Source organism: Brassica napus, chromosome C1, assembly GCF_020379485.1.
Source record: "Brassica napus cultivar Da-Ae chromosome C1, Da-Ae, whole genome shotgun sequence".
Classification (NCBI taxonomy): Eukaryota; Viridiplantae; Streptophyta; class Magnoliopsida; order Brassicales; family Brassicaceae; genus Brassica; species Brassica napus.
The window spans coordinates 39,303,139-39,328,782 of record NC_063444.1 but is presented as its reverse complement, the minus strand read 5'-3'; the positions used below and the strand labels follow the sequence as shown (position 1 = coordinate 39,328,782).

Below are 25,644 nucleotides of genomic sequence, written 5' to 3'. Positions count from 1 at the left end.
GCTAACCTCTATTTTATGCAAGTGTGGAAGATTGAGAACTGGTTGAGATCGAATGAGTTCAGTGAGGATGAAGTAATTTGTGAGATGGTGGCTTCAATGAAGCTCAAGTTCGATAAGTATTGGGAGAATTATAGCGACATCTTAGCCATTGCTGCCGTGCTTGATCCAAGACTGAAGTTCAAATTTCTGGAGTTTTGTTTCACAACTTTAGATGCAGCCACAAGTAAGACGAAAATGGATCATATTAGGAAGAAGATGAAGAAGTTGTTTGATGTTTACAAGAAGAACACAAAGAAAAACGTGGCTGGAACTTCAAGATCAAACCATGCAGCAAAGAAGACGTACTTTTCCAGGATATGATGTAAGCTCTTGTTTACTTTGCTTGTTTACTCTGCTTGTTTCATTGCTATTTTATTAATGTCTGATCATTAAAGTTTGAATGTTTGCAGGCGTTTTATGCATTCTTCTCACAGAGTGCTGATTGTAGTGGAAAATCTGCATTAGATAAGTATCTTGATGAACCCGTTTTAGACATGGTGGCGAATCTGGATTTGGATGTTCGCTCCTATTGGAGAAACAATGCAATAAGGTTTAAGGAGCTCTCATCCATGGCGTGTGATGTTCTGAGCATAACCATCACCACAGTTGCTTCAGAATCTTCCTTCAGCATTGGAAGCCGAGTGTTGAACAAGTATAGAAGCTCCCTTCTCCCTTCAAATGTTCGAGCACTGATGTGTGCAAGAAATTGGCTAAGGGGATTTGAGTCTTTAGACATTAAGTTATTTTCATCTTTATCTTTGAATTTGGTTATCTTTTTACTCGAAATTGATAATCGAATTTTCTTAGGTGATGGAGTGGATTTTGAACCTTTGGAGGAAGTTGGAAAAGAAGTTAAGGAAACTGGTCAAGTCTGAGTTCGTGTCACATGAATCATGTGTAAGTTCTTACTGTTCTACTCGCTTTAAGATGAATTTACTTTAGTATGTGACTCGCTTGTGTAGTATTGCTCTGGTTTGATCTCTGGTTTGATCTACTCGCTTTTAGTATGTGTAGTATGTGCTCTGGTTTGATCTCTGGTTTGATCTACTCGCTTTAAGATGAATTTGCTTGGGTTTTGTGCTCTGAGATGGGTTTTGCAATCTGGTTTGATCTCTTAGATATTTGTTCGGTTTTATAGCATTGCTCTTGTTAACTAACATGCGTTTGACAGTTTGCTTAATTGATCAATTGGACTTGGAGCCGAGGAAGGTGGAGGAGAAGATAAGGAAGGACTAGAAATTATGTATGCACTTGTGGATTTATGAACTTATGGAGTTTTGGAGTTATGAAATTATGTATCAACTTATGTTATTTGTATGGTCTTTTGAACTTATATGTATGCACTTGTGGATTTATGAACTTATGTATGCATGCACTTGAAATTTAAATTTTTTCTTAAAAGGTCTTTAATGGATCCCATGGCAGCCCATATAAATATGGGTGTTTGTGGGTTTGGTCCTTAATGGATATGGTCACTCTCTGTCCACAAACAATAAATGGACAAACGGATATTGGCTAATGGACATGGGCTCGCCCATCTGACAGCTCTACTGTTGGGAAAATTTCCGAAGAAGCCGCAAACCTATTAACTTCCAGATTTTGAGGGAGATTTAAAATTCAAAATCTTCCCTTCGGTGGCAAAGTGGATCCCAGTCAATCTCCTATATTTAAGGAAATAAGATCTTCAGAATCAGGCGAGAATCCGCACCAGCAATGGTAACCTCAGGAGATCCCGAACTCTATTTGTGCCAGCATTAGGACCCGCTCCTACGCCAGTCCCTCCTCGGATCAGCGGTCTAAACAGCATCAGATCCCGGTCTGATGCAGGGGAAACTGATCATCCCCCGGGTTCAGAATACGGTTCCGCCCTGAGTGGAACCTGGATAGCGGGATTACTGGAGCGATGTCCTGCCTAAGGGAAGCCTGCTAAGAATGAGCAACTCCGGTTGACTTGAGTGCACAGGTTATTCCCTGAATTCGATGACGAAATCGAGTAATAAGGGGCAAACTGTTGGGCAAAATTACTCAGGTATCGAATTCCTCCAGAACCCAAGTAGGACACCGGCCTCTGGATCCCCGCTGGAAGGAACCCCGGTTCACAGGATCCCCGCTAGAAGGAACCCCGGTTCCCCTCTGTGGAGTTTTCCGGGTTCGGTCTCAGGATCGCTCCCCTTCCTCTGGGAAATGGAAACCTTCCGATAAGGAGAACCTTCCATATTTCCGAATATGGAAGAGTTTAACCTACTCCAACCGACTAAGGCCCGCCTTAGGAAGACTATATAAGGGGAACGTAAACCGTAAAGCAAGGGATCGACACTTCAAGACTTAGAGATTAGAGTTAGACGGCTAGAACTAGGGTTTATACACCAATCATTGTAGTTCCGGCTTCTTTACTCAATAAAACATCTCTTCAAGTCTATTTATCTCAATATATATACGAAATCAATACAAACACTAGCCTTGTCCATCGTTCCGTGGTACTCACAAAGATCCTACTCAAAAATCCCCTAACATTCAGCATGTTCGTCTTGGTACTCGGAGATAACCTAGTTGACTCTTGGTACCGGAGTAGAATTCTTGGACATGTTGTTTGTGGTGAGCGGTAGTGTCCATGACGAATGGAGAAGGTGGAACCACTAGTTGAACTCTGCCATTGATTCTTGGCCACTCTCAACTATGTAATATTGTAATATGGCCCCGGAGGTAGGCTACAAGCAATGCTAGGATGGCCTTGTGTCGTGCTTTCCTAGAGGATCCTGGGCATGTTTTCCCAGAATCTTAAGATTTAGAGATACATTCTTCTGAAACTCATGGCTCGTGGGTGTGATTCTTCATAAATTGGAGGTTGTATGGACTTTCGTCCAGGAACCCGGAGACTGGATGGACTTTCGTCCTGGAACCCAGAGACTGGATGGACTTTCGTCCTCGAACCCGGAGGCTAGATGGACTCTCGTCCTGGAACCCGGAGGCTGGATGGACTCTCGTCCTGGAACCCAGAGGCTGTAGGGTGAATCCCTTCTTCAAACCCGGAGGTTTTAGGATGTATCCCTTTTGGACCCGGGGGTTCTAAGGTGTTATATCGAGCTCTGCCCCTGTGAGTAGGCTGCTCTTAATCGTGTGCGACATTGCTTTCTGCCCCTGTAGGTAGGCCACTATCAATGTCGTTTTTTTTAGATGTTGCATTCTGCCACTCGTAAGTATGCCACTATCAACATCTGTCTATAAGTTCGTAAACTTTCTGACGGGTATCGCATTCCACCTCCCTTAGGTTGGTTTTTATCGATATAAATTCCCCTATGAAGGGCCCATGGACCTTCGTTTCTGGCCCGGAGACCGTTTATAACCCGGAGGTGTTTTATGAACCCGAAAGTCACTTTTGGACCTGGAGGTCATGTGGGAATCCAGAGTATCTCCTTTAGATCCTGAGATCGTATCTGGACCCGGAGGTAATGTGGAACCCGAAGGTTCTCCTTTCGATCCTGAGATCGTATCTGGACTCGGAGGTCATGTGGGAACCCAGAGGTTCTTCTTTAGATCATGAGATCTTATTTCGAACCTGGAGGTTGAGTAAGGACCCGAAGGTCTGATATCTTGCATATTTGCATTGTCTGAAGTCCCCATTTCACACATAATGATCATATAGATTAGGAATTTAGCATCTTTAGAATCCATATTGCATTCATATGTCCTAATAAGGTAGTGGAGTGTCCTATGGAGTAATTGGAAGTATTTAGAAGCATTATGGCTCAAGAAGAAACGGAAAATGATGTTAGTTCGAGTTCAAGCGAGCACAACTCGGGTTGAGCCAACGTGGGTTCCATTACCCGCGTCAAGGAGTCGAGAAGAACCGAATGAAGAACTCCAACGCGGCTTGGAGCGACGCGGGGTCGAGTACCCACTCGCACGAACTAGAAGAATCATCGGAAATCCAGCGCGGGGAGGATGACGCGGGTTGGTGTCGATCGTCTCAACCCGCGTCACAAAGAGAAGGGACCGAGGAGTGTTGGGGTCGAAAACGGTTACGACAAAGTTAACGTCCAAATTCCCGAAGAAGAAAAAAACGTAGGAGAATTCTTCTACAAATATACTTTCGAAATAGATTCTTCTTAACAAAAAACCTCTGCGGAAGAAACACGAATCATCAGACAAGAGCTCGAGAAGGGTCGTTACGCAGCGACCAAACGCGTGCTCCGCTCGGTCGCTACGTAGCGACCAAATTTGAGCCAAAGCTCAGTCACTGCATAACAACCAAACGCCCATTCCGCTCGGTCGCTACGTAGCGACCGTGCTCGATCAGAAGCTCGGTCGCTACGTAGCAACTGAGCGCTCGCTCGGTCGCTACGTAGCGACCGAGCTCGAACCAAAGTTCGGTCGCTACGTAGCGACTGAGCTCTTCCGAAACGTCGATACGACATCAGTCCATGCATTCTCGTCTACCCTTCGATGCTATCTCTCGAATACCATAGCGAACCCATCTCACGTTCCCCGCCATTTCTAAGTTATCAATCAAACTTTACCGTAAAAACCGTGGAAAGTTCATTCTTTATCGAAAGAAGCCGTAATAAACGCTTCGAGTCGAAAGATGGCCCAAAGGGACCTAGGACACGACTCGAGGCCCAACTTACGATTTCTTAACCAACAGCCCGTAAACCGCATGTCGGTTTACGCTTGGTCCGCAAGGGGAGATAAATGTCAAGTTTCCCCGGATAAATACGAAACTTTGAAGATAATTACGAAGATTGGAAAAAATGGAATATCTCCATTTTTATGCTATGACGGCTTAAGGGCAGAAGAGGGAAGGCGTAAACCGACCTTGGAGACAATATATAAGGAGTCCTAGGCGAGAGGCATGGAGGAGGATTTTTCTAGCTGCGACTCAACTAGGTTATTGCCGTCTTAGGGTTTTAGAACTAGGAATCTCGCCGACAGCTCTCGTAGCCCAGGCTCTTACCTTTTTGTAACGCTCAAACGCGAATTCGGAATAATATCTACTTTGCTCTGTCTTTTGATTTCTTATACTTTATCGTTGTCATTATCGTGTTTTGATTCCTTGGCGTGTGGTATTAGCAGATATCCGGGACCTCTGGGAAATTAGGGTTTTCCTAGTTTCCTTATTTAAACGGAAATCGATAGTGTGAATTTCGGTTCCCACAGTTTGGCGCTAGAAGGAGGGGGGGGGGGGGTACGGATCAATCTAACTCTCAACCGCACCACGCTCAACCAGACATGTCAACTGACGATGCGAATAACATGCAAACTCTTCTTAACAGAAGCAGTGGCACTGATCTCCACACTCCCGCATCGGACATATCCGCGGCCAACGCACCAGCCAACACCGCGGCGCTCGAGGAGTTTAAAACGATGTTCGCCACCTACGAAAAAAGGTCAGAAGAACAGGATAAGCTCGTGAGCACCTTGACCAAACAAGTTGAAACTTTAACGGCAAGGACTCGAGAAATCCGCCCCCGTGGATCCACTAAAGTCCGCGGGAAAAGACTTGACTTTACGACCCCGCTCAACAGACCTGGAGCCACCCAAGAACGACCTTCTGGTCAAAACCCTAGCGGGAAGTCTCCCGTCGAAAAGGGAAACTCCGAAAGCCCTCCGCCTCCCGCGAAGGCTTTGAAGGACAACGAAGTCGAGCAAGTCGACCTGGATCCCAGCGATGTCTCCAACAATACTGATGAAGACGCTGACAGACATCCAAGAAGGACCAGAAGCCGATTCACTCGGGAAAGCTCTCCGTTCGAAAAACCAATGACAGAAGAGGAGGAAATCCTCTATTGGAACAAACAGGAAGAGCTAGCTGAAAAACAAACCGAGCTCACTCGCAGTAAACGCCGACAAGCACGGAAACCTGCTGACGAGACGTCGGATATACGCGATCTTCGCGACTATATCACCAAGACTGCGGCAGAAGTAAGAGCTGTAAAATCTCAAATCCATCACGCTACGAGCATGACCCCCGAGATCGACAAACTGCTGGAAGGGGCTCGGAAAACCCCTTTCACCGCTCGCATCTCAGATACGAGGGTGTCCGATCTAGGAAAGATCAAAGTACCGAAGTATGATGGTACGACCGATCCGAGAGCGCACCTTCAGGCTTTCCACATCACGATGGGAAGAGCGAGGCTGAAGGACGGCGAGAGAGACGCCGGCTACTGTCGCCTGTTCGTCGAGAATCTAGAAGGAGCAGCCCTCGAATGGTTCGCGCGCCTTAAATGAAACTCTATCGGGAGTTTCCGACAGCTCGCATCAGAATTTCTCAAGCAATACTCTATTTTCATAGATAGAAAAACTTCCGATGTCGATCTCTGGAGTCTGTCCCAGAGGGAAGAGGAACCCCTCCGCGAGTTCATCAGCCGGTTCAAGTTGGTGATGTCCAGGGTCAGCGGGATAAGCGACAAGGTGGCCATCGACGCGCTCAGAAAGGTGCTCTGGTACAAGTCGAAATTCAGAAAATGGATATCCCTCGAAAAACCACGGACGATCCAAGACGCCCTCCACAAGGCAACAGACTACATCATGATCGAGGAAGAAACAAAAATCGTATCGCAGAAGCATAAGTCGGCAAGATCGTCCTCGATAGATGTAGACCCGAAGACAAGGAAGAAGAACCCTCGTAACGACAAATATGTCCATCACGAGGGGGAAGAACTCTAAGGAGCACATAATTATGCTATCGGCTCAGACCAGGGCCGAACCACGGGTAATACGTGGACTCGCAACCAAGGATACGACGAAAACACCTTCTGCGAGTTCCACCAATCCCGAGGACACTCCACAACTAACTGCAAGGTCTTGGGAGCGAGGCTGGCCGCGAAGCTACTAGCCGGAGAACTCTCGGAAGTAACTAGCGTGAAACATCTCATCCTCGAGACTGATCGCCCCCCGAAGCCGGACAGAAATCCACCCACGGAGAGATCTCCCCAAAGAAACCAATCCGGGGATAAACGCGGCAGGAGGCCAGACGACAAGGGAAACAATAACAATCGTCTTAGGGTCAACATGATCATCGGAGGATCGCAATTCTGCAACGATACGGTCTCCGCCATCAAGGCTTACCAGCGGAAGGCAGAGTCGAGCGCAAAATGGCCTACATGGTCTCCTATCAAAGATGATCAGAACTGCTCAATCACCTTCACAAAGGAGGAAGCCAGCGGGATTGATCAGCCTCACTGCGATCCGCTCGTCATAGACCTCGTCATACGAGATCTGGAAGTCGGAAGAGTACTCATTGACACAGGGAGCATGGTGAATGTAATCTTCCGCGACACTCTCAAACGGATGAGCATTGAACTCAGAGAAGTAACTCCAACTCCGAAACCGCTCACAGGCTTTTCAGGCGAAGTATCGATGACCCTCGTATCAATTTAGCTACGTGTCATGGCCAAGGAGGTCACAAAAATCGTAGAGTTTGCGGTAGTCGATCATCCTGCCATCTACAATGTGATCATGGGAACCCCGTGGCTCAACGCTATGCAAGCCGTTCCATCGACGTACCACCTGGGCGTCAAATTCCCGACCCCAAACGGAGTCAAAACTATCTGGAGATGTCCGAAACAGTCGCAACTGTGCTTCCTCGCAGAACACAAGTTAAGACAGATGACAACCTCTTCAACGGCAAATCGCAAACGTACGAAGATCGATAAATCTTTGACCAACAATGTTTCGAGAAAAGACGATTTCATATCGTCTGCCGACGCAGACGCTTCGGGCGTTGAAACTCAACATGAGGCCGAAGCCAACACTACAATTCAACCGGAACATCCGGAAGAGAACACTGACCCTGCCACGATCATCTCGATCAAGGCGGTCAGCACGACGACAACAGCCGAGTAAAAACGCTCGCGGCATAAAATAGAACTACGAGATGGCTTGATCCTCGAAAGGGGTACGTAGGCAGCTCGTCGAAGGACGAGTTCAGCTATCCCCCTCTCCGAAAAGGGGGTGGGGAGTGGGCGCGTATACTCGTATACTCACACATAGGAAAAGATGCGTTATTGTAATCGAATCCTATCGAGATTTCGAATTTTTTTACGAAATATGCGTCACTCTTTTTAAGACAAAATCGCAAAACAATCTCACTTCAAAAATATACGTATAGTCTTCGAAATAACTGCGAGACGTCGCAAGTTAAACCTCGAGATAATACGAACAAATTATCCGAACGCGACCACTACAAATCTTACGCTCCGTTCGTCGATTGGCCCCGACGAACACATCAACCGTCTTAAACAAACGTTTATTGTAATTTTTTATGGAAACAAAAAGCCTGATCACTCTTTTGATCTTCAAACGTCCAGCACAAGGACGAAAGCGCACTACAAAAAAAATCCGAAATTTTGGTCTAGCACTTCCAGTTGGCTTAAAAATTGTCTCTGGAAAGATGCTCGATTCGTACCATACAAGTCGTATAAGCCGAGAAGCTATCGCGGACTTTAAATCGGTACAAATCAGGTAGAAATCGCAATAGGAAAACCGATAGCCGGCTAGTCACCGCACAAACCTTAAAACCGAGAGTAAACCTAGGTCTTGCCCTAAACCCATCGCATTGGTCTTAAACATCTCAAAGACATGATATCTAAACGATACGAGATTCCGAAAACATGTCTCTTCGTACATAACTCAACGTTCCCGAAAAATCGTAAATGATTTCTACGAAAACTCACCTCTCGAACGAACTAACAGATTGAACGCCTCAACGAAGATAAACATGAGACGACAACTCATGTTCACTTCAAACCCGCTCTAAACAAAGTAAACCCAAACGGACATCCATTAAATAAACCGCATAGCGTTAAGAGTTCAAGGCCACACTCGGCCAGACATATATGAACAAAGGCCACACTCGGCCGCTAAATACTAGATAAAGGGAAAAAATCCTACCCGCCAAAACCCTCACAGGTCAAAGTTAAAACTCCCGGACAAGGAAGCCCCGAATGCATCCGCGGGAAAGTTCACTTCCTCATCATCACCAGCAAAATCAGCCCTAGTCTCTACGGTATCAGGGGAAACCGGGATGGGATCCCAGAATCCCTGGATCTTCCCGTCGATCGGAGGAATGGTCGCCTCAGCGTGAGCATGATCCTTCATGCCACTCTTCATTAACTCCATCTCCCTCTCAAAGACGTAGTCATCTTCCTGCGTCCTCCAAAGGCTCCTGACGGAGCCGCGACACTCACGGAAGTCGCCCAGCGAGTTGAAAGCACCCTTAAGATTCCCGTACTAAACCTGAAATTGAGAAGCGCGAGCCTTCATCACCTCGACGATTTCCCTCTTGCCCTTCCGTTCCGCCCTGCGAACAGCCATGGCATGATCACGAGCGAGTTGAGCGTCTCGCGCCAACATCTCGTCTCGCATGCGAGCAAGATCCTTTTCCGCCTTCTCCGCTTTAAAGCGATAGATCATGGCCTCTCTATGACTCACCTCAATGGCCGATCCAAGCAAGTTCAAACCCTGTAAAACCTATTGACACGTTATAAGCAAAAAATAATAATAACGATCGTCGGGATTCTTAAAAATTATACCCCGTTAATGATGCGAGATCCTTCCGCAACAATTCTTGGCCTCCCTGACTCGCTCGTGGCCTGAGGAGCGTCAAAACCCGACGGAAAACCAGCGAAGAAATCATCGAAGTCTGGAATAGGAACCTCGCTCGTACCACTTCCATCGCCGAAAGCAAGGTTCAGATCCCATCCTGGAAGCATGCAATCGTCCACCGAAAACTCCAGGTTGCCGAGATCAATATCTTTCCCCTTCGAAGAATTCAGCCCCGTCGTAATAGTGGGATCGGCGTTGGGACCGGTGTTGGGACCTTGGTCTTCAGGTTCGGAATCACTCCTTGTTTCTCCGCCCAAAGCAGGACCAGGATGCAAAAACCTCAACGCCTTACGAACTCTCTTCGGCGTAAAAGAAGTCCAGAAAAAGGACCATTCTTGAGCAGGTCCCTCATCGCAATAATGTCCTCAGGAAATAGAGCAAGAGGGTTGATAGAGGGACGATCGTTCGGCAACCTCCGAAACAGTGGGATACAACTCTCCACAACGGACGCTGCGTCTACACGAACGAAGAAGAAAAACTTCCTCCACGAGTTGAAGTTAGAAGTGAACCCCTTTACCACCGACATGAAGTTCCGAGGAACTAGCCTATATGTGTCCGTGTCCCGGATGATCTGTAATCGAAGAAGCGCTTCGAAATGATCAACGGTGAGAGAGAGACCATGCTCGTAGCTCAGGACCAGGATCCCTATGAGGTGCTGGATGCTAAGAGGATTCAGTTGGCTTATCGCCACCCCGAAATGACCCAACACACGGACGATGATCTCGGGGATCGGAAACCATAAACGGCAACGCACTACAAATGCCTCGTAACAAGTAAAGAAGCCCTCCAGGGGACTACTAGCGCACTCTCCTTGACAAGGAATCCTGAATTCCACCGCATCCGAAATGTGGTAGAACGACCGCATGACCTCGAGAAATCCGCTAGTGCTCCTACTCGGCGCGCCTGTCTCCACTGGACGACGGTTCATGACCGGGAATGATTTTTAAGGGAGGCGTGATCGAACCATAACACGCCACCCACCATGCCTCATTCTCGGCGGGGTCTACCGAATGAGGAACGAATTCCATCTTCGGCACTCGAAGCTCTTCAGAAACATTCGCGGGCAAAGACCCTTTCTTCGAACTGCTCTTCTTACTCGACATTCTCGTGTTTTTCTTTTTTTAGATCAAGGAGGAAATGATGGAAAGAAAGAGAAAGAACTTTTCAAGAAAAAAAAAACCTCTCTGTGAGAATGAATATGAGAATGAGTAAGTGTGAAGGTTATGAAGAAGTTACCTCCCTTCTTATAGGCATGAGAAATTACTATTTACTTGTGGATTTTTGGACACGAACTTCGCCCAAATACACCAATCTCGTCCAAACTCGCCATACCACGCATTGGGACCTCGCTAGAAATCCACGTTCCCAATGTGCTGGGGGGCTAACTATTGGGGTCGAAAACGGTTACGACGAAGTTAACGTCCAAATTCCTGAAGAAGAAAAAAACGTAGAAGAATTCTTCGACAAATATACTTTCGAAATAGATTCTTCTTTTCGAAAAACCTCTGCGGAAGAAATACGAATCATCGGACAAGAGCTCGAGAAGGATCGTTACGCAGCGATCAAACGCGTGCTCCGCTCGGTCGCTACGCAGCGACCAAATTCAAGCCAAAGCTCAGTCACTGCATAACAACCAAATGTCCATTCCGCTCGGTCGCTACGTAGCGACCGAGCTCGAACCAAAGTTCAGTCGCTACGTAGCGACCGAGCTCTTCCAAAACGTCGATACGACATCAGTCCATGCATTCTCGTCTACCCTTCGATGCTATCTCTCGAATACCGTAGCGAACCCATCTCACATTCCCCGCCATTTCTAAGTTATCAATCAAACTTTACCGTAAAAACCGCGGAAAGTTCATTCTTTATCGAAAGAAGCCGTAATAAACGCTTCGAGTCGAAAGACGGCCCAAAGGGACCTAGGACACGACTCGTGGTCCAACTTACGATTTCTTAACCAACAGCCCGTAAACCGCATGTCGGTTTATGCTTGGTCCGCAAGGGAAGATAAATGTCAAGTTTCCGCGGATAAATACGAAACTTTGAAGATAATTACGAAGATCGGAAAAAATGGAATATCTCCATTTTTATCCTATGGCGGCTTAAGGGCAGAAGAGAAAAGGCGTAAACCGACCTTGGAGACAGTATATAAGGGGTCCTAGGCGAGAGGCATGGAGAAGGATTTTTCTAGAGCGAACTTAGCACTTAGAGCAATTAGGCATATTACCGTTTTTGTTATTCGAGCTGCGACTCAACTAGGTTATTGCCGTCTTAGGGTTTTAGAACTAGGAATCTCGCCGACAGCTCTCGTAGCCCAGGCTCTTACCTTGTTGTAACGCTCAAACGCGAATTCGGAATAAGATCTACTTTGCTCTCTCTTTTGATTTTTTATACTTGTCATTATCGTGTTCTGATTGCTTGGCATGTGGTATTAGCAGATATCTGGGACCTCTGGGAAATTAGGGTTTTCCTAGTTTCCTTATTTAAACGGAAATCGACAGTGTGAATTTCGGTTCCCACATGGAGTCACGCGGGACGGAGCCACGCGGGATCGACTACCCGTGCGCATGACGAGAAGATCGACGACTATCCGACGCGGGTGGTGTGACGCGGGGTATGCCCAGTCGCTCCAACCCGAGTCGATATTTATCCTAGGTCAAATTTTAATGTTTTTAAGGGCTTTTAAGACTTTTTAATGGAAACCATTAGGTTTTCCAAGTACATATAAATACTCTTGTAATCCCAAAGTTGGGATCTTATCTTGTTTTCTCTATCTAATCACAAAGAACTTTTAGGTGAAAGATCTGATCTTGATCATTTTCTCTTGTGATTGTTTGATTATTGGGATCACTAATCATGATTAGCATCAAATCATCATTGATTCTTGGGCTCATCATGAAGAGTAGTGAGTAGTCATCTTTGGATTCATGGGTTAGGGAGACTAAGGGTGATTAAGCTAGATCTAAGGTGTTTTAGTATAGATCCATCTTGTTCCTTGCTAGTAGAGTGCTTTTAATGCAATTCTAGAGTTGGCCTCTCTAAAGTTGAGCTCTAGGCATTTCATGCCTGAAAGGTGTTTGATGAAATGCCTGAACCAACTCTCCTAAGCTTTTAACATTATTTACCAAAGAGATTTGTTGTTAAAGGTGTTAAGATGGCTAGTAGACTTGAGATTAATGATTACTTAGATAACATTCAACCAAAGAGATTTGATGCTTGAGTTATCTTAGTAAATGAACATTCATCTAGAGATAGAGTTTGTTTAGGATGGTGTCTAGGTCTAAGGTAGATAAATTGGTTGAAAGTTAACATCTTTAGATTGAAACTTGATCATCCAAGGTCAATTCCTTTAGCCCATGAGTTCTCTTATCCTATAAGAAAGAAAGCTTTGTCATTTATTGCATTTTAGTATCATTCTAGTTAAAAAATCATCTCACCTAATGATAGCACTTAGATTAAGCATGGTCTTGCATTCCCTTTGCTTTAGAATCACTTAGAACTGGTTTGACATCCTTTATTCTACAACATTTGATTAGGAAACTCCTATCATCAAATTGGCGCCGTTGCCAAATTCTAAGTTTATTATGACATTGGGATTTAGTCATTTGCTTGAGACTAAGTCAATTTTTGTTTAATTGTGTTATTGATTTTCTTTCTTTTTTCTCCCTTTGGTTTGCAGGTGTATGAACACAAGGAGCAGAGGTCCAACAAACCTGGTTCCAAGAGTTGAAGACATTAGAGCACTTGAGAGGGAGATTGCAAGACAGAGAAGAGAAGTAGAGCAACAAGCTCATTTGCAAAGGTTGAGGTTTGATATGGAGAATCTGCCTCAAGATGGTGATGCCCAAGGAGGCATTGATTCAAGAGCTGATCACCTTCGACCACAGCGCCAGCCACAACACCCACCACGCCAAGCTCGCGCCATTGGAGCCTATGATCAACCTCACATTAATGGTCATAGGTTAGGAATCAGAGCACCACCAGTGGAGAACAACAACTTCGAGATCAAGTCAGGGCTGCTCAACAGTATAGAGAACAACAAGTATCATGGTCTTGCTGCTGAAGACCCTTTTGATCACTTGTACAAGTTTGATAAGTATTGTGGCTTGTCCAAGACAAATGGTGTTTCTGAAGATGCCTTCAAGTTGAAGCTGTTCCCTTTCTCTTTGGGAGACGAAGCACACCAATGGGAGAAGACTCTTCCAAGTGACACTGTCACCGCTTGAGAAGAGTGTAAAAGAGCTTTCCTAGACAAGTTCTTCTCAACTTCAAAGACAGCTAAGATCAGGAAAGAAATCTCTGGGTTTCAACAGAAAGGTCTAGAGAGTTTCAGTGAAGCATGGGAGAGGTTCAAGGGCTATTGGACTCAATGCCCTCATCATGGTTTCCGCAAGGAGAGTTTCCTTAGCACCTTCTACAGAGGAGCTCTACCACAGTGCAGAAATAGGCTTGACACTGCCAGCAATGGTTTCTTCTTGGGGAGAACCGAGGAAGAGGCAGAGGAACTGATAGAGAACATGGCTAAGAGTGACTCGGTCTACAGTGAGGAGTATGATAGGGTCAACAGAAGTGATGATCAACAGACAAAGAAAGAGATCAAGTCCTTGCAAGAGCAGATGAACTTTGTGGGTGGTCCTAATCAAGAGGTTCCTCCCAAGATCAATGAGGTTGATGGTTTGGAAGGCCAAGAAGAGCTGTGCTTCATCAACAACAATGGTTCTTGGTACAGGAAGGAGCCTAACTTTCAGTACAACAACTACCAGCAAAGATCCTACTCTAACAACCAGCAAGGAGGATACCAACAGAAGCAAAACACTCAGCAAGGGAGCTATCAACCTAGACAAAACACCCCTCCTGGTTTCAACAATAACAACAATCAGTCTACTCAGGCTCAAGGAAGTTATTCCCAAGCTCCAGCTTCAGATACAAGTGTGGATGCAATGTTCAAGAAACTCTTGGATTTTCAGGCAACGAATGAGAAGACAATGGGGTATGAGTTCAAGAACATTCACTCCAAGATTGATGGAAGCTACAATGAGCTCAACAACAAGATTAGACATTTGGAGAACCAGTTTGCTTCAATGAATTCTCAACCAAGTCGCCAACAAGGGGCATTACCTGGAAAGCCAGAGCAAAATCCCAAGGAAACTATGAAAGCAATCACCCTACGGAGTGGTAAACAATTATCTCCAAGAATTCTCACCAAGGATGGTGAAAAGCAAGGTGGGGAGGTGGCTATCAACATTGATGATGAAGTGGTGATTGTAGATGAGAAAGTTGATGAAGAAATTCTAGAAAAGATTGTTGAAGCTAAGGGTAAAGGAAAAGTTGGAGAAGAGAAGAGGACAGTGAAACATGGTGAAACTGCTACTCCAACAAAGGACTCCTCTTTTGTTCCTCCTCCCTATGCGCCAAAGCTACCATTCCCTGGAAGATTCAAAAGACAGCTATTGGAGAAGTACAAGGCACTCTTTGAGAAACAAATGAGTGAAGTTCAGATCACAATGCTCATCATTGATGTTTTTATGCTGGTTCCTCAATACAACAAATTCTTGAAAGATGCTGTAGCTGCAAAGAAGAAAGAGATGGAGGGCATGATGATCCTTACCCACGAGTGCAGTGCCATTATCCAGAGGTTAGATGTTCCAAGGAAGCTAGTGGATCCAGGATGTTTCACCTTACCTTGTGCTCTAGGACCCATGGTATTTGAACGGTGTCTTTGCGATCTTGGGGCTAGTGTCAGCTTGATGTCTTTGTCTATTGCAAAGAAGCTTGGATTTACTCAATACAAGAAGTGTAAACTCTCTTTGGTGTTGGCTGATAGATCAGTGAAGATTCCTGTAGGTATTTTAGAAGACCTCCCCTTGATGGTTGGTAACTTTGAGATCCCTACTGATTTTGTTGTGTTGGAGATGGGGGAGGAAGCCCAAGACCCTTTGATCCTTGGAAGACCATTCTTAGCCACAGCAGGAGCTATTGTGAATGTTAGACAAGGAAAGATTGATCTTCATCTTGGACAAGGGAACATTCTCCACTTTGACATCAATGAAGTGATGAAGAAGCCAACCATCCAGAACCAAGTTTTCTACATTGATGAAATGGATGCTCTAGCTGATGAGCTTCTAGAAGAGTTGGCACTTGAAGACTCTCTACAGCATGCTTTAACATTTGAGAGAGAAGTCCAAGTGATTGAAAACAAAGAAAGTGATGCCTATGTGAAAATGCTGGATTCTCACAAGAGGATTAGTGGTGAAGGTCAGAATGAGGAGCTTACATATGAGGCTCACCATGCTTCTTCGGCCACTCAACAAGAGAACCTCCAAGAGGATGATTGGAGTGAACTCAAGGCACCAAAAGTGGAGCTTAAACCTCTTCCCCATGGTGTAAGGTACGCTTTCCTTGGCCCTAATGAAACTTACCCTGTCATAGTGAGTAGTGAGCTTAGTGAAGATGAATTGTCTAAACTTTTGAATGAACTTAAAAAGTATAGAAAGGCAATAGGCTACTCACTAGATGATATTAAAGGGATATCACCTTCTTTATGCATGCATAGGATACATCTAGAGGATAAATCTATGACGTCTATAGAACATCAAAGAAGGTTGAATCCCAACTTGAAAAATGTTGTTAAGAAAGAGATTCTGAAACTCTTAGATGCAGGAGTAATATATCCTATTTCAGATAGCAAATTGGTGTCTCCTGTGCATGTTGTCCCAAAGAATGGAGGAATTACTATGGTCAAAAATGATAAGGATGAACTAATACCAACAAGAACAATAACAGGACATAGGATGTGCATAGATTATCGAAAACTTAACTCAACATCTAGAAAAAAATCATTTCTCATTGCCATTCATTGATCAAATGCTAGAGAGACTTGCAGATCATCCCTATTATTGTTTTTTTGATGGGTATTCAGGGTTCTTCCAAATCCCCATACATCCAAACGATCAAGAGAAAACGACTTTCACATGCCCTTATGGTACCTTTACTTATCGAAGGATGCCATTTGGGCTATGTAATGCTCCAGCCACTTTCCAAAGATGAATGATGTCTATTTTCTCTGATCTTATAGAGGATGTTGTGGAGGTATTTATGGATGACTTCTCTGTCTACGGATCTTCATTTTCTGCTTGTTTGTCCAATCTTAGCAGGGTCCTCAAGAGATGTGAAGAGACAAACCTTAGTCTGAATTGGGAGAAATGTCACTTCATGGTTAAGGAAGGGATTGTGCTTGGACACAAGATTTCAGAAAGGGGGATTGAGGTAGACAAGGCCAAGATCGAAGTGATGATTGGATTATCTCCACCAAAGACGGTTAAGGACATTAGAAGCTTCCTTGGTCATGCTGGATTCTATAGAAGATTCATCCAAGACTTCTCAATGATAGCAAGGCCAATGACTAAGCTTTTATGCAAAGAAGCTGCATTCAACTTTGATTGGGAATGTCTGGAAGCATTCAAGAAGTTGAAAGACAAGCTGGTTAGTGCCCCCATTGTGCAGCCACCAGATTGGGATCTCCCCTTTGAGATCATGTGTGATGCTAGTGACTATGCTGTGGGAGCTGTTCTTGGTCAAAAGAAGGCAAGAAGACTCATGTGATCTACTATGCGAGTAAAACTCTTGATGAAGCCCAAATGAAGTATGCTACAACTGAGAAGGAGCTGCTAGCCATTGTCTACGCCTTTGAGAAGTTCAGAAGCTACTTGGTTGGGTCAAAAGTCATAGTCTACACTGATCATGCTGCGTTGAGACATCTCATGGCAAAGAAGGATGCTAAGCCAAGACTGTTGAGGTGGATTTTGCTGCTACAAGAGTTTGACCTTGAGATCAGAGACAAGCCAGGAGTCGAGAATGGTGTAGCTGATCACTTGTCTAGACTGAAGATTGATAGTGGGATCCGTATTGATGAAGGGCTTCCAGAGGAACAGATCATGGCAATTGGAGCAGTGGTAGCGGTTTGTGAAACTGGAAAGAAGCTTGAAGAGGTGAAGGCAACCGAAGAGAAAGGTCCTTGGTATGCTGATCTGGTGAACTACTTAGCTTGTGGAAGAGAGCCAATGGGTCTTGACGGATATGCTAAGAAGAAGTTCTACAAAGATGTGAAGAGATACTATTGGGATGAGCCTTACCTCTACATCCTTTGTAGAGATCAACTCTATAGAAGAGTAGTAGCTGAAGAAGAAGTCGAAGGGATTCTCACACACTGTCATGGATCATCTTATGGAGGTCATTTCGCTACTTTCAAGACTGTCTCAAAGGTGTTACAAGCTGGGTTTTGGTGGCCTCATATGTTCAAGGACACTCAAGACTTTGTCTCTAGGTGTGATTCATGCCAAAGAAGAGGGAACATCACCAAAAGGAATGAGATGCCTCAAAACCCAATTCTAGAAGTGGAGGTGTTTGATGTGTGGGGTATTGATTTCATGGGACCATTCCCATCATCTTTTGGCAACAAATACATCCTTGTAGCTGTTGGCTATGTCTCCAAATGGGTAGAAGCTGTAGCAAGTCCTACCAATGATGCTAGAGTGGTGATCAAGATGTTCAAAAGCACCATCTTTCCAAGGTTTGGAGTTCCAAGAGTTGTCATCAGTGATGGAGGCTCCCACTTCATCAACAAACTATTTGAAAGTCTTCTCAAGAAGAATGGTGTGAAGCATAAGGTTGCAACTCCCTACCATCCTCAGACAAGTGGTCAAGTTGAGATCTCCAACAGAGAAATTAAGTCTATTTTGGAGAAAACTGTGGGAACTACAAGGAAAGACTGGTCTATCAAGCTAGATGATGCACTTTGGGCTTATAGGACAGCTTACAAAACCCCTTTAGGAACCACACCTTTCAACCTTGTGTATGGAAAGGCTTGTCATCTACCAGTTGAGCTTGAATACAAGGCATTATGGGCTGTTAAGTTACTGAACTTTGACATCAAGAGTGCCAAGGAGAAGAGATTTCTCCAACTCAATGAGCTTGATGAGATTAGACTGGATGCTTTTGAGAACTCAAAGATTTACAAGGAGAAAACCAAAGCTTTTCATGACAAGAAGATCTTGAAGAGAGAGTTCAGTGCTGGAGATCAAGTGCTTCTCTACAACTCTAGACTGAAGTTGTTTCCCGGGAAACTCAAGTCAAGATGGTCCGGTCCTTTCAAGATCAAATAAGTTAGGCCATATGGGGCAATTGTGTTATGGGATAAGAATGGTGGAGACTTTGCAGTCAATGGACAAAGAGTTAAGCTCTACATGGGAACCACAATAGAGGAGAAAAGAATCTCGGTTTCACTCTCCGACCCCACCACCACCTAGCCAAAAGGAAGCAAAGTCAAGCTAGTGACATAAAACAAGCTCACTTGGGAGGAAGTCCCATGTCTATCCTTGTACATACATAGGTAAAAAAAAAAAAAAAAAGCGAGTCTCATGCGGGGAGATCCCACGCGGGTTCCTCTACCCGCTCGTACGAGTTTGGTCGGATACGACATTCCGACACGGGTTAGCCCACGCGGGTTGCCTTACCCGCGTCGCCTCGTCGACGTATCGACGTGGGATGTGTCACGCGGGTTGCTCTACCCGCTCGCACGACGAACACGATCGAAGACATTGTCGCGCAGGGAGCGCAACGCGGGTCCCGGTGTCTCCTTCTACCCGCGTCACTCGGGTCTAACCCGCTCAGGTATGGTTTCTAACCCTAAACCCGACCCGTTTCACCCCTAAAACTACCCTACCCTGCGTCTCTCTCTTCCATTCCTCATCTCACTTTCACAAAACATCAAAACTTCCCTCACCAAATCACCCACATCTCACTCAATTCTTCACCAAATCAATCCATTCTTCTTCCTAAATCAAAGCTTTCGCCCCTGTAGTCTATTTTCTTGTTTCACATCTACATTTCCTTTCATCCAAAACAAGGTATTGTATCCTAAAGCTCAAATTCGTAGGTTCCATGAACCCTAGAAATTTAAACTTGAAATTTGATCCTTTTGTTGCTTGATACTTGTGAAATAGACTAGGGAAAGCTTATATATCATGTTGGGTTGTTGATTCTATGGTGAAATCGAGTTAAATTTGAACTTTGAAAAATTAGGGTTCATGAGAATTGGGGATTTTTCGAAATTCCTATAATTCCATACGACTTTGGCTAGGTTGGGTTAGTTAAGATGTTTTGCAACCTCATTTGATAAGTGTCCATTTGAAAAACTCATTTGATACTTAAAATTTGCTTAAAAGCCTTATTCTTTGCTTGTGATCATCTCTTGTAGCTTTCTATAAATAACTTGTGTGCATTGTGATCATGAATTGAATTCACATTTGAATTTATAATGTTTCCTTCTTCCATTTGCTTATCCTTTTCCAAGGTTTGAAATTTTCAGGTACAAATGGAGAGAAAGCATCAACAAAAGATGGAAGATGAGAAACAAGAGCTTGCAAGGCAAGAGACTGCTAGACATGGGAAGTCTCTATCCTCAGTATCTACTCCGGGAGGAACTTCTAGGCAGCAAGTATTGGCAGCAAAAAAGAGAGAAGGCAAGCAAGTCGCCACTGCTGAGAGTATGGATGCTGGTGGTAGAAGGTCAGCCCATTCCAAAAGGTCAAAGGAACCGAAAGGAAAGGGAGTAGCTCTTCCCCAAGAGGAGGAGAATGAAGACATCACTGAAGAAGACCAAGCCCCGCACAAGCGAGCCAAAGTGTCTACGGGGATGAAGGTCGACACTGAGAGGGATATAACCAAGACACCAACTGAAGATGAGCTATATGGGCATTTGAAGAATGGTGTATTGTGGCCTCCAACTCGATTTGCAGATATCAAGATCATGGAAGAGTTGGAGATAGGTGACGACATCAAGCAAATGTTGGAGCACATGAACATGCAAAGCTTCTTCACTATGGCCTATCCTACGTACGAAGATGAGTCTTGTCAGTTCTTGTCATCATTGGTAGCTACTTTTCACACCGCCAAACATGTGAGGCAAGGATGGGGAAAGATCAAGTTCAAAATCCATGGGAAGGTTTACAACATGACCTTCAAGGAGATTGGACAAGCTCTTGGTCTTCAGGATTTGGAGGAATCTTCCATCCCTATCCTATATGATGCCCCTAGGGAGGAAAGCATGGCTAGAATGGTTTGGAAAGTGTTGGCGGGGAAGACTCGCAAGCCAAGTCGTGACAAGAATGCTTCCATTCGCCACCCTTCAGTGCGCTATCTCCACCGGTTAATTGTCCACACCATCTTTCCAAGAAAGGAACCAGGCACTGTTAATGATGAGGAGCTACAACTTCTTCACCAAACCGTTCAGCATTATGCTCATCCCTCTCAGTTGCCTTTGGTCGGTGCTGACTTCTACAAGAACTTTGGCATGGTGGGATTCTTTGTGAAGCGCCTCGTCCACTACAAGGAATGGGCTTGGACAACAAGTGACTCAGAGCCTCAGGTTGGCATTGGTGGTATGATAACCCCATTGCTTCAGTTCAAAGATATACCCTTTGAAGATAATCCAACTGGTCCTGCCTTCTTAGACGGAAGCTACTTGAAGAAAGCTCAGTACTTCAGTGGACGGTTCAATGGAACTTGCGTCTATTCTTACATACAGTCTACACGAGAGGTTGAAGTGCTTCTCCCAAACACCGCCCTGACAAGCTTGACTTAGCCTGGAGCTATTAGCTTTGATATTGGGAGTGAGCACTTCCTTGGTCCACATAGTCCTCTAGGCCCCATACGATCTCCCAAGAGAAAGAAGACAGCAGATAGATGTGGTGTTTTCCAAGAAGAAGCTTCCGGTCTAAACTCCAAGCTCCTCTATGGTCCTCCTCGTTACTACTTTGAGCAGCATCCGGGAACTCTTCCCCATGGACCCCTTCGCCAGGCTCATGAGCATATCAGCAAACTCCAACAATGGAACAAGGCTCAGGACAGAACAATCTTCAAGCTCAAAGACAAGTGTAAGGCATTGAGTAAGACTGTGAAGAGGCAAGCAGAAGCTTCAGCTCAGTTCATGAAGAAGGTAGCTGATATACTGACTAGAGGAGCTGTAGCGGGATGTTCATCATCAGACTTTGACTTCCTTACCCCCCAGCCTCAGCCTTCAATTGGTCCTTTAGCCCTCAGACTTCCCGCCACCGAGAAAGAGCTGCTCCGCCAGAAGAGAAACCCACCAGCTCGACAGTCCGACTCAGGAAACAAATCTCCATCCCTTGCCTCTACAGATGAGGAAGCTGACACCGAGGATGAGGCATCGGCCTCCTCCCACGCTTCATAGAGAGGTACTCTACCACTTCCCATTGTATATACCAGTTTTTCTTTGCATTTTTCTCTCTTTTTGATATCTCCTTCAACTTCCTAACACAGAGACTGTGTGAACTAAGTTTGGGGGAGGTATCAAGTATTCAATCACGTTTCCTTTGATGATTTGAGTCTCATGCATTGCATTGCATTAAAAAAAAAAAAACACACACACAAAAAGAAACATGTAGTTGCATCACTTGCACTTTTAGGATTGAGTCTAAAACATATAGGTTGCATTCACATGCATTGGGAACAATGATTTAAAATGCCTTGCAAAGAACCCTTGTCTAGAACTCAAAATGACATCCTAGTTAAACATATCAAGTAGCTTAAGCATCTCTTTAAAACCTTGCACGCTTCGAGCCTTGAAAACTCTTCTTGAAACTTGTTTGCTTGCTTGATGTTGGCATTGTTCTTGAGATCAGCTCCAACCCGAACTTGGCTTGAATGAACTTAATCTCTCTTGCATATTGGCATTTGCATACTTGATCATGGATCTCATACACATTTAGGTTATCTTATTCCTTTATATACCAATCTTTGTTTACCCAAATGGCACTGCATACCCTACAACCCTAGCCATTCTTTGAAACCAAACATTTAATTGCATGAGTGAGGCCTCTTTTGATAGCTTGTCATGTGCAAAATCTTGAGAGTATTGGAGGCGACATAGATTTGTTCTCATCTTTTGCTAGCAAAATAAGCTAGCATTTGGGGATGGTGAGAGGGGTTTGTGTGTTCTAAATGTTAATATCTTGGGTTTTGGAGAGTGAGAAAGATAAGAGATATGAGCAAAAGAGATTAAATAGAAATGAAAACTATAGGGATAAAAAGAAAATGTGAAACTCTTGATTATGCAACAAAGAACCTTCCCCTAGTAAAAAATATATATATATATAAAAAATAAAAAAAAAAGAAAAAAAAAATCAAAGAGAAGTTGGGGAAGGGAATGAAAAAGAGTTAGAGTTTGTAAAGAGTGAATTAAAATCCCTAGTAGTTGAGTCAAAAGAAAAAGAGAGTTGTTTATTGGGTGAGTGATGTGAGGGGTTTGCCTTGATTTTGAGATGATGATAAAAAGGGGTAGAACTTGTGATTATAACAAAAGGGGTAGTATGATGAGAATGAATCTATGTATGCATGAGTTGCTCCTAATCTTAGATAAATTTTGCATAATGATCAAGCTCCTTGTTTTTGAGTGATAACCACCTTGAAATGATGACATTTAAACCTTTCTCTCTTCATTCATATTAGACCATCCTTACCTAGCCAAATTATTGAGATCATGTGCCCATTTGTGAGAATTCACCGTGTATGTGTGTGTGTGAATTAATGTGAGAGCTGGTTTAAAGAACTTGTTGGTTGATGAGTATTGCAACTTGTGTAGAGGCACATGGAATATTGATAGGCCTAGAGAAGCTAGAGTATAATAAGAGAGTTGCTCATGCTATTTTCTATGTTTCTTTAGTATGTTAAGTTGAGTACTAGGGAGTGTTACTTTTGGCTATGAGTTCCCACCTTCAAACCTCTTTCCCTTATGAGTTCTTGCAAAGTCACTTGAGGACAAGTAAAGAACAAGTTTGGGGGAGTTGATATCTTGCATATTTGCATTGTCTTAAGTCCCCATTTCACACATAATGATCATATAGATTAGGAATTTAGCATCTTTAGAATCCATATTGCATTCATATGTCCTAATCAGGTAGTGGAGTGTCCTATGGAGTAATTGGAAGTGTTTAGAAGCATTATGGCTCAAGAAGAAACGGAAAATGATGTTAGTTCGAGTTCAAGCGAGCACAACTCGGGTTGAGCCAACGCAGGTTCCATTACCCGCGTCAAGGCGTCGAGAAGAACAGAATGAAGAACTCCAACGCGGCTTGCAGCGACGCGGGGTCGAGTACCCGCTCGCACGAACTAGAAGAATCATCGGAAATCCAGCGCGGGGAGGATGACGCGGGTTGGTGTCGATCGTCTCAACCCGCGTCACGAAGAGAAGGGACCGAGGAGTCATGCGGGACGGAGCCACGCGGGATCGACTACCCGCGCACATGACGAGAGAGTAGCCTCGACGTTCTGACACGAGACGAAGGCCGCGGGTTCCATTACCCGCGCGCATGACGGAGAAGATCGACGACCATCCGACGCGGGTGGTGTGACGCGGGGTATGCCCAGTCGCTCCAACCCGAGTCGATATTTATCCTAAGTCGAATTTTAATGTTTTTAAGGGCTTTTAAGACTTTTTAATGGAAACCATTAGGTTTTCCAAGGACATATAAATACTCTTGTAATTCCAAAGTTGGGATCTTATCTTGTTTTCTCTATCTAATCACAAAGAACTTTTAGGTGAAAGATCTGATCTTGATCATTTTCTCTTGTGATTGTTTGATTATTGGGATCACTAATCATGATTAGCACCAAATCATCATTGATTCTTGGGCTCATCATGAAGAGTAGTGAGTAGTCATCTTTGGATTCATGGGTTAGGGAGACTAAGGGTGATTAAGCTAGATCTAAGGTCTTTTAGTATAGATCCATCTTGTTCCTTGCTAGTAGAGTGCTTTTAATGCAATTCTAGAGTTGGCCTCTCTAAAGTTGAGCTCTAGGCATTTCATGCCTGAAAGGTGTTTGATGAAATGCCTGAACCAACTCTCCTAAGCTTTTAACATTATTTACCAAAGAGATTTGTTGTTAAAGGTGTTAAGATGGCTAGTAGACTTGAGATTAATGATTACTTAGATAACATTCAACCAAAGAGATTTGATGCTTGAGTTATCTTAGTAAATGAACATTCATCTAGAGATAGAGTTTGTTTAGGATGGTGTCTAGGTCTAAGGTAGATAGATTGGTTGAAAGTTAACATCTTTAGATTGAAACTTGATCACCCAAAGTCAATTCCTTTAGCCCATGAGTTCTCTTATCCTATAAGAAAGAAAGCTTTGTCCTTTATTGCATTTTAGTATCATTCTAGTTAAAAAATCATCTCACCAAATGATAGCATTTAGATTAAGCATGGTCTGGCATTCCCTTTGCTTTAGAATCACTTAGAACTGGTTTGACATCCTTTATTCTACAACATTTGATTAGGAGCCTTGAAACTCCTATCATCAAGGTCATTTGGGAACCCGAAGGTTCCATCAGACCCTGAGGTCGTATTTAGGACCCAGAGGTCATTTTGAACCCGGAGGTTGCTCGGGACCCGGAGGTTGTTTTGAACCCGGAGGTTGCTCTAGACCCGAATGTTGTTTTGAACCCATAGGTCGTTTGGAAACCCGGATGTTCCACTAGACCCGGAGTTCGTTTTGAACCCGGAGGTTTCTTTAGACCCTGAGGTCGTATTTAGGATCCGGAGGTCGAATAAGGACCCGGAGGTCATTTGGGAACCCGGAGGTTCCTTCAGACACTGAGGTCGTATTTATGACCCTGAGGTCGTTTTGAACCCGGAGGTTGCTCTAGACCCGGAGGTCGTTTTGAACCCAGAGGTCGTTTAGGAACACGGAGGTTCCTCTAGACCCGGAGGTAATTTTGAACCCGAAGGTTTCTTTAGACCCTGAGGTCGTATTTAGGACCCGGAGGTCGAATAAGGACCCGGAGGTCGTTTGGGAACCTGGTGGTTCCTTCAGACCCTTATGTCGTATTTATGACCCTGAGGTCGTTTTGAACCCGGAGGTTGCTCTAGACCCGGAGGTCATTTTGAACCCGGAGGTTTCTTTTGGACCCGGAGGTCGTTTTGAA

At 44.4% G+C, this 25,644-nt stretch overlaps 1 non-coding gene across 1 annotated transcript; it reads right to left on the bottom strand.

Annotated features, from left to right (window-relative positions):
* Positions 1 to 13,919: 13,919 nt before the first annotated feature.
* On the bottom strand, positions 13,920 to 14,026 carry LOC125581226. Its single transcript, XR_007318926.1, has one exon. It is a non-coding gene; the product is annotated as a small nucleolar RNA R71 (small nucleolar RNA).
* Positions 14,027 to 25,644: the final 11,618 nt, after the last annotated feature.